Here is a 9,427-nt window from a genome sequence, read left to right on the forward strand (position 1 = left end):
GTTAAATAATTAAGACACACAGATGACTAGAGGGAGTCAGACCAGCAATTGATTTGATTGTGCCAGGCCGGGCTCAGACTTGCTGCGCCGTGTTAAAAAAAGACAGCAAGTGACTGTGACAAACACCCGTTGCCTCTCTCTTCTCTCTGCTGCAGCGACCACCACAGAACATCAAAGTGTTTATCACACTGTCCATGTTGCTGAAGCTGCAACATAATTACAGCCATTCTGTGACCAAAAACATTCACTATTCCCTCAACCCTCGCTCTCTTTATGTGACACATGTATGCATCGGATGCACGTGACCAATAGGGCCTGACCTCTAGCATATCCTATGCTATGGGGTTTCATTATGTGGTTTCCTCTCTACTCACTTTCCTTAGGCAATAAGACAAGGGCTATTTTCTCGTCTCCGCATTCTGCTGCTGCATCCGCTCTCAACCCCAATATGCTGGTAAACTTTGCTATTGTGCACATAGCAACATGGTCGAGTTAAAGGTGCCAATTCAACAGTGCACTGGTGTGTTTCAGAACCGAGGACAGCGACCACTATCCAACGCAGGAGAAAGTGCATTTGTTTTAAAATAATATCATTTGTATTCGCGTTGCACCATTGTTCTTACATAATTTAACCATATAGAATTTCAGTACCACATGTCAGACTGATGGACTGTGCCATCCCCACAGCCTCCAAATGAATCAGTCCACTCAGACAGGCACCAATAAGACAGGTGTCTTGTATGTCATGATGTTCATGTTTTTATTTGTCACTGCTCGACTAAAGTAATCTCAGTCGTCTACAGCCTATTGATCAAACAATCGACCAGTCGACTAAATGGGTTCAGCCCTAAAATGCTCTTCACCATTTACCATGCAGGTAGCTGATGGGGATGCTCTGAAGTCCAATTACAATAGACCCTTTAATGTGCTGCTGCTTGTGGCCATATTCTGTCGTTCTGTTGAGCCTGCAGGTAAAAATCATTAAACCCTAATCATGACAAAGTGCCACCTGCTTGGGTTAAAGACACACTTTCAGCTGACTATTTAATGATGAGTATTATAACACTACTGAGTCTGGGGCTCTATGAGGCTATTACAGGTTACACTGCTGAGGCTGGGGCTCTATGAGGCTATTACAGGTTACACTGCTGAGGCTGGGGCTCTATGAGGCTATTACAGGTTACACTGCTGAGGCTGGGGCTCTATGAGGCTATTACAGGTTACACTACTGAGAATGGGGCTCTATGAGGCTATTACAGGTTACACTACTGAGGCTGGGGCTCTATGAGACTATTACAGGTTACACTACTGAGGCTGGGGCTCTATGAGGCTATTACAGGTTACACTGCTGAGGCTGGGGCTCTATGAGACTATTACAGGTTACACTACTGAGGCTGGGGCTCTATGAGGCTATTACAGGTTACACTGCTGAGGCTGGGGCTCTATGAGGCTATTACAGGTTACACTACTGAGAATGGGGCTCTATGAGGCTATTACAGGTTACACTGCTGAGGCTGGGGCTCTATGAGGCTATTACAGGTTACACTACTGAGGCTGGGGCTCTATGAGACTATTACAGGTTACACTGCTGAGGCTGGGGCTCTATGAGGCTATTACAGGTTACACTACTGAGAATGGGGCTCTATGAGGCTATTACAGGTTACACTGCTGAGGCTGGGGCTCTATGAGGCTATTACAGGTTACACTACTGAGGCTGGGGCTCTATGAGGCTATTACAGGTTACACTGCTGAGGCTGGGGCTCTATGAGGCTATTTATTACAGGTTACACTGCTGAGGCTGGGGCTGGGGCTCTATGAGACTATTACAGGTTACACTGCTGAGGCTGGGGCTCTATGAGGCTATTACAGGTTACACTGCTGAGGCTGGGGCTCTATGAGGTTATTACAGGTTACACTACTGAGGCTGGGGCTCTATGAGGCTATTACAGGTTACACTACTGAGGCTGGGGCTGGGGCTCTATGAGGCTATTACAGGTTACACTGCTGAGGCAGGGGCTGGGGCTCTATGAGGCTATTACAGGTTACACTGCTGAGGCTGGGGCTCTATGAGACTATTACAGGTTACACTGCTGAGGCTGGGGCTGGGGCTCTATGAGGCTATTACAGGTTACACTGCTGAGGCTGGGGCTCTATGAGGCTATTACAGGTTACACTACTGAGGCTTGGGCTCTATGAGGCTATTACAGGTTACACTGCTGAGGCTGGGGCTGGGGCTGTATGAGGCTATTACAGGTTACAGTGCTGAGGCTGGGGCTCTATGAGGCTATTACAGGTTACAGTGCTGAGGCTGGGGCTCTATGAGGCTATTACAGGTTACAGTGCTGAGGCTGGGGCTCTATGAGACTATTACAGGTTACACTGCTGAGGCAGGGGCTGGGGCTCTATGAGGCTATTACAGGTTACACTGCTGAGGCTGGGGCTCTATGAGACTATTACAGGTTACACTGCTGAGGCTGGGGCTGGGGCTCTATGAGGCTATTACAGGTTACACTGCTGAGGCTGGGGCTCTATGAGGCTATTACAGGTTACACTACTGAGGCTTGGGCTCTATGAGGCTATTACAGGTTACACTGCTGAGGCTGGGGCAGGGGCTGTATGAGGCTATTACAGGTTACACTGCTGAGGCTGGGGCTCTATGAGGCTATTACAGGTTACACTGCTGAGGCTGGGGCTCTATGAGGCTATTACAGGTTACACTGCTGAGGCTGGGGCTGGGGCTGTATGAGGCTATTACAGGTTACACTGCTGAGGCTGGGGCTCTATGAGGCTATTACAGGTTACACTGCTGAGGCTGGGGCTCTATGAGGCTATTACAGGTTACACTGCTGAGGCTGGGGCTGTGGCTCTATGAGGCTATTACAGGTTACAGTGCTGAGGCTGGGGCTCTATGAGGCTATTACAGGTTACAGTGCTGAGGCTGGGGCTCTATGAGGCTATTACAGGTTACAGTGCTGAGGCTGGGGCTGGGGCTCTATGAGGCTATTACAGGTTACAGTGCTGAGGCTGGGGCTCTTTGAGGCAATTATAGGTTACACTACTGAGGCTGGGGCTCTATGAGGCTATTACAGGTTACAGTGCTGAGGCTGGGGCTCTATGAGGCTATTACAGGTTACAGTGCTGAGGCTGGGGCTCTATGAGGCAATTACAGGTTACACTACTGAGGCTGGGGCTCTATGAGGCTATTACAGGTTACACTATTGAGGCGGGGGCTCTATGAAGCTATTACAGGTTACAGTGCTGAGGCTGGGGCTCTATGAGGCTATTACAGGTTACAGTGCTGAGGCTGGGGCTCTATGAGGTTATTACAGGTTACACTACTGAGGCTGGGGCTCTATGAGGCTATTACAGGTTACACTACTGAAGCTGGGGCTCTATGAGGCTATTACAGGTTACACTACTGAGGCTGGGGCTCTATGAGGCTATTACAGGTTACAGTGCTGAGGCTGGGGCTCTATGAGGTTATTACAGGTTACACTACTGAGGCTGGGGCTCTATGAGGCTATTACAGGTTACAGTGCTGAAGCTGGGGCTCTATGAGACTATTACAGGTTACAGTACTGAGGCTGGGGCTCTATGAGGCTATTACAAGTTTTATGCTAGTGCTCTATGGGGGAAGCACAACAAGCCCCGGGCTCTTCTCTCACTGACCTGGCTTGTATGTTCAGCTTGCAAATAGACTGACATTTCAATAACTGAAATAAGGACACAACCCAGTACACTCGTAGTATTCGTACATTAGCCTACCAGTAGTTCGTAGACCTGAAATAGTCTAGAAAAATTAAGGTCAGCACAATAATATGGATTCAAATGTTATTTTTCACCACAGACTTTCCTACCTGCAGTCTGCAGGTAGGCTATCTTCTATTTTTCTCCTTCTGAGAGTATAACCAAATATCTCAGGATCAGACATTATTCAGAGTATAGCAGCCTACTGTAGCTACTTTCCTATATTTGGAGTGCGTATTTGGAGAGTCATAACTGAGACAACTGGCCAAGCGTAGACGTAATCCTAGGACAGTCGCAGTGTCATGACAACCGGCTGAATGTTTACACAACACCGTCACATGACAGGAAATGATTCTCACACACTCACTTCATAATGAACCTCCATCTCATGAAGCAGACTAGAATAAAAGGCAAACACACCGTCCCTACAAATAAATAGAACACACTGGAATACAACAACACCATCCCACAGAATAGACACTCCAGCACACTGGAATACAACAACACCATCCCACAGAATAGACACTCCAGCACACTGGTATCCTTATACTCCATGCCACACAATAAATGAAATGGCTATTTTCTTGGTTTAAAGACAAATCAGCCTAAATGTGTTGTTGAGCTACAAGAACAGCAGCAGGCTTATGCTGAACTTGTACACTGATCTGTCCCTCCATGCACCGACTGGAACTAGACTATATGAGATGTGTGAACTACCCGCTTCTTAAAAGTCACAATCCCCAGGAATGAAGCACCAAGTAAGGAAGGGAGCTGCAGCAAAAATATGTGATTCGGGGAGAGCCTAACTGACTGTGTAACGGAGAGAGAAGATTATGTAAATCGTGTGATAGTGAACTCCGGGCCAAGTTCTTCTCAGGACATTAGCTACTGTAGAAATACTAGTTTCGTTCACAGTCACACACACATTTCTGGAAGGGTGAAGAGTGGGTGAGGGTTACAGTGACTTACTGAACTTGCACTTCTGTTCTGTGCTGATAACAATGTGTAACATTTCTCCAAAGTCTCTAATATAATATATCATAGTAATTCACCCCATCAAGTCATCCAACTAGCCAAGGAACATAACATTGCTGTGGCCTGTGTGCTGTTGGTACCATGGTTGGGGCTGTTGGTACAGTGGTTGGGGCTGTTGGTACAGTTGTTGGAGGGTTGATGGAGGTGGAATAAGATCTGTCTAACAGCAGATTGTGTGAAACGTCAATGCTGTCTTCACACGAAAGTCCCATGTGGTCTGACTACATTTCGCCCGGAGCGGATGGACCTGGGTGGGTTGAAGTCAGCTGGAAAATCCTTGTTTTATCACTTCAGGAATCTGCTGTAGGGGTCTGCTGAGGTGCTAGGAAAGTAGACTGTTCACCAAGCGGACAGCTGAATGCAGTGTGTAGCAGACAATGCACCTGCCCTCCACTAAGCAGCTATGGGGGTTTGCCAAATGTTTTCCATAAAATGATTTGCTCTGTGTGTGTGCGTGTGCGTGTGTGTGTGCGTGAGTGAGTGAGTGAGTGAGTGAGTGAGTGAGTGAGTGAGTGAGTGAAAGACACAACGTTCTACTGTTAGTATTTTAGTGATGCTGTTACAGCCAACGCTGCTATTATAGACTCATCAACCTTTTAACCGCAACTAAATGATGAGCTGGAGCGTCGGCAACAATTTAGCAGACAGGTCTGTTACAACCTTGTCAAAACATTCTGTTTCACAATATAGCAGCAAGCAACAGCCGGCCCGTTATATTCTCTGTCTGTCCCACTGCACTGTGATGGACAATGAGGATGCTAGCTACAATGTAACAGACCTTACCTTGCTCACTGATGCGCTGCGAATCCCCACGCAATAACCAGTGTCCACCACTGTCCACAAGGCTTTGGCTTCACAACCTACAGCGACCCTTGCCTTTCAGATCTACGGAGGTATGATGCCTTGTCTGTGTTCAGTGGTTATATCGCTGCTGTAAGCTGCTGCTCACCGCTTCTCCTGCTGCTGTTGCCATGGTTATCCATTCAGCCCCTGTATCCTCGTCTTCTGCAGTGCAAAACACTAGAAGTCAGCCTCCTAGCTTAGCTTACGTTTCCCCCATCATGACAGTAATGTTCAATTTGTCTAAGTGGTGCGCCTGGCCTGTCTCGTGGTTTAGCTTCGTGTTTATCCTCTTTCTGGTGGTTGACACATCGTTTCGGGAGAATATTATCAGTCAGCATGCACAGGGTAGACCAGAGTCCTGCGGTGGCTGCTGCATGCTTGTGCACTGTGCTTACAATAGACGGGCTGACGTCAACGCCGGCTGAGAAATTAAACACTGAAATAGTCCATCTGACACCTTTCACCATCGCTATCAACACAAATACAATAGGCTATGTTTACAGTCGTTACAGTTGTTAGCATTTCTAAATTCGGTGTATTCTACAACTATTATGGGATTGAGAAGCAAAATATGGAGTCGTGGAGTTAAGAGTTCAGTAAACACAAGAAGTTAGAGGGGTGTTCAACAACAATGACAGTAATCTAGTGATAGGGTTTACCAAATAAAACTTTTACAAAATTATACAAATTCCTGGTGAACAGGTTGGAGCACTCATAAACAGGCAGAGATATACATTTTATAACGCTCAGGGTTTATTCCATGATCTGATGCCTACACAGGTATAGCCTACTGACGTTTTGACGTCACATGACAGGTTCCTCAGAGTCAAGGAGATATGTCAGGTACCAGTAATAACATTCCCCAGCGGCTCAACATCTGTATGTCAGCAGGCTATTGTGCAACTCATCTCCACTTTCATAGTTACTCTTCTCCATCCTCTCTCTCTCTCGCTCTCTCTCTCTCCCTCTCAAATATAGATAAAGCCTTATCTTAGAACCCACGGTTCATCTCTAACAGGTTCTACCCATCATTATTCCTATGCGTCTGACAGAAGAGGGATTGCAGGTGTGTAGACAGAGTCATGTGACCAGAAGCATCTAGAACCATCTGCTAAAGGTATAAACACTTCCTGTAGTTATCTATATAGTTATCTGTATGTGCTGTTAGGACCTGCGGAGTGAAGTATGTGTTTCTCTCTCAAACAGAAGTCCTGCGTTTAGCAAGATCATCATCAGAGCTGACACTGAGGCTGACTGGCTGCATATAGTTAATTTACTATGTAGGGCCAGGCTACTCGTAGCTCACAGTTCCTACACTAGGCTATAACAGATGTATTGGTATCTTGAGCATACTAAAATGTTGCATAGGATTTCTGCCTAAAATGCAAAACTTGTGTCTTGCACATTCAGAGATGGTACATAGGATTTCTGCTTCAAGTGGAAATTGGTCATATAAGTTAACCATTTACAGTTGAAGCCGGAAGTTGACATAAGGCTAAAGGCAAATACATTTAAATTCCGTTTTTCACAAATCCTGACATTTAATCCTAGTAAAAATGCCCAGTCTTAGGTCAGTTAGGATCACCACTTTATTTTAAGAATGTGAAATGTCAGAATAATAGTAGAGAGAATGACTTATTTCAGCTTTTATTTCTTTCATCACATTCCCAGTGAGTCAGAAGTTTACATACACTCAATTAGTATTTGGTATCATTGCCTTCAAATTGTTTAACTTGGGTCAAATCTTTTGGGTAGCCTTCCACAAGCTTCCCACAATAAGTTGGGGGGAATATTGGCCCAGTGTAACTGAGTCAGGTTTGTAAGGCCTCCTTTCACGCACACTCTTTTTCAGTTCTGCCAACACATTTTCTTTAGGATTGAGGTCAGGGCTTTGTGATGGCCACTCCAATACCTTGACTTTGTTGTCATTAAGCCATTTTGCCACAACTTTGGAAGTATGCTTGGGGTCATTGTCCATTTGGAAGACCCATTTAAAAAAATAAATATTAACCTTTATTTAACTAGGCAAGTCAGTTAAGAACAAATTCTTATTTTCAATGACGGCCTAGGAACAGCGGGTTAACTGCCTGTTCAGGGGCAGAACGACAGATTTGTACCTTGTCAGCTCAGGGATTTGAACTTGCAACCTTCCAGTTACTAGTCCAACGCTCTAACCACTAGGCTACCCTGCGACCAAGCTTTATCTTCCTGACTGATGTCTTACTTCAATATATCCACCTAATTTTCATCCTCATGATGCCATCTATTTTGTGAAGGGCACCAGTCCCTCCTGCAGCAAAGCACCCCCACAACATGATGCTGCCACCCTCGTGCTTCACGGTTGGGATGGTGTTCTTCGGCTTGCAAGCGTCCCCCTTTTTCCTCCAAACGTAACGATGGTCATTATGGCCAAACAGTTACATTTTTGTTTCATCAGACCAGAGGACATTTCTCCAAAAAGACGGTCTTTGTCCCCATGTGCATTTGCAAACCGTAGTCTGGCTTTTTTATGGCGGTTTTGGAGCAGTGGCTTCTTCCATGCTGAGCGGCCTTTCAGGTTAAGTCGATATAGGACTCGTTTTACTGTGGATAAAGATACTTTTGTATCGGTTTCCTCCAGCATCTTCACAAGGTCCTTTGCTGTTGTTCTGTGATTGATTTGCACTTTTTGCACCAAAGTACGTTCATCTCTAGGAGACAGAACACTTGTCCTTCCTGAGCGGTATGATGGCTGCGTGGTCCCATGGTGTTTATACTTGTGTACTATTGTTTGCACAGATGAACGTGGTACCTTCAGACATTTGGAAGTTGCTCCCAAGGATGAACCAGACTTGTGGAGGTCTACAATTATTTTCTGAGGTCTTGGCTGATTTCTTTTGATTTTCCAATGATGCCAAGCAAAGAGGCCCTGAGTTTGAAGGTAGGCCTTGAATCACATCCACAAGTACACCTCCAATTGACTCAAATTATGTCAATTAGCCTATCAGAAGCTTATCTAAAGCCATGACATAATTTTTCTGGAATTTTCCAAGCTGTTTAAAGGCACATTCAACTTAGTGTATGTAAACTTCTGACCCACTGGAATTGTGATACAGTGAATTATAAGTTAAATAATCTCTCTGTAAACAATTGTTGGAAAAATTACTTTTGTCATGCACAAAGTAGATGTCCTAATCGACTTGCCACAACTATAGTTTGTTAACAAGAAATTTGTGGAGTGGTTGAAAAACGAGTTTTAATGACTCCAACCTAGGTGTATGTTAACTTCCGACTTCAACTGTATGTAGTACAAAGCCTACATAACCAACCCATAAAGTAAAATTTAACATCCACATATGGCCAGCTATGTAAACTTTAACCTTGATTTATCCTGCAATTGATGTCGTTCAATTGGTAACATACATTTTTTGTCTTCTACTAATGCCTCTTAAGGGAAAGTAATCTAAAAAAAGTAACAGAATATAATCAGATTACATTACTGAGTTTAGGTATTCCAAAAGTTACGTTACTGATTACAATTTTACAAGAGATTACATTCAGAAAGTAGCCTGAGTATTTCTATCACCAAGTCTTCTAAAAAGCCTATTATACACTCCGTCACATAAGACATGTACAAGCAAACAACCCTGTCTGTGTGGACCAGGACCTTTTAATAAAAAAATGTATCTTTCTTCACCTCAACACTTCAGAGGTATTCTCCGGGTACAGTAAAGGACCTACACGATTAGGATATCCTTGTTCCTCCATCACTCTACACTCTCCTACGGCATCCCTATTCCTAACCTGCAACATAATTATTAAC

At 44.8% G+C, this 9,427-nt stretch overlaps 1 protein-coding gene across 1 annotated transcript in view; it reads right to left on the reverse strand.

Annotated features, from left to right (window-relative positions):
* The window catches only part of LOC110496382 (protein FAM135B), a 50,208-nt gene extending 44,170 nt beyond the window's left edge, over positions 1 to 6,038 (reverse strand). The window contains exon 1 of the mRNA XM_036952943.2: positions 5,566 to 6,038. The gene's annotated coding sequence lies outside the window, so the exon portion shown is untranslated. The remainder of the gene's footprint in view (positions 1 to 5,565) is intronic.
* Positions 6,039 to 9,427: the final 3,389 nt, after the last annotated feature.

Source organism: Oncorhynchus mykiss, chromosome 18, assembly GCF_057628025.1.
Source record: "Oncorhynchus mykiss isolate SJ-2025 chromosome 18, ASM5762802v1, whole genome shotgun sequence".
In the NCBI taxonomy this organism is placed as follows: Eukaryota; Metazoa; Chordata; class Actinopteri; order Salmoniformes; family Salmonidae; genus Oncorhynchus; species Oncorhynchus mykiss.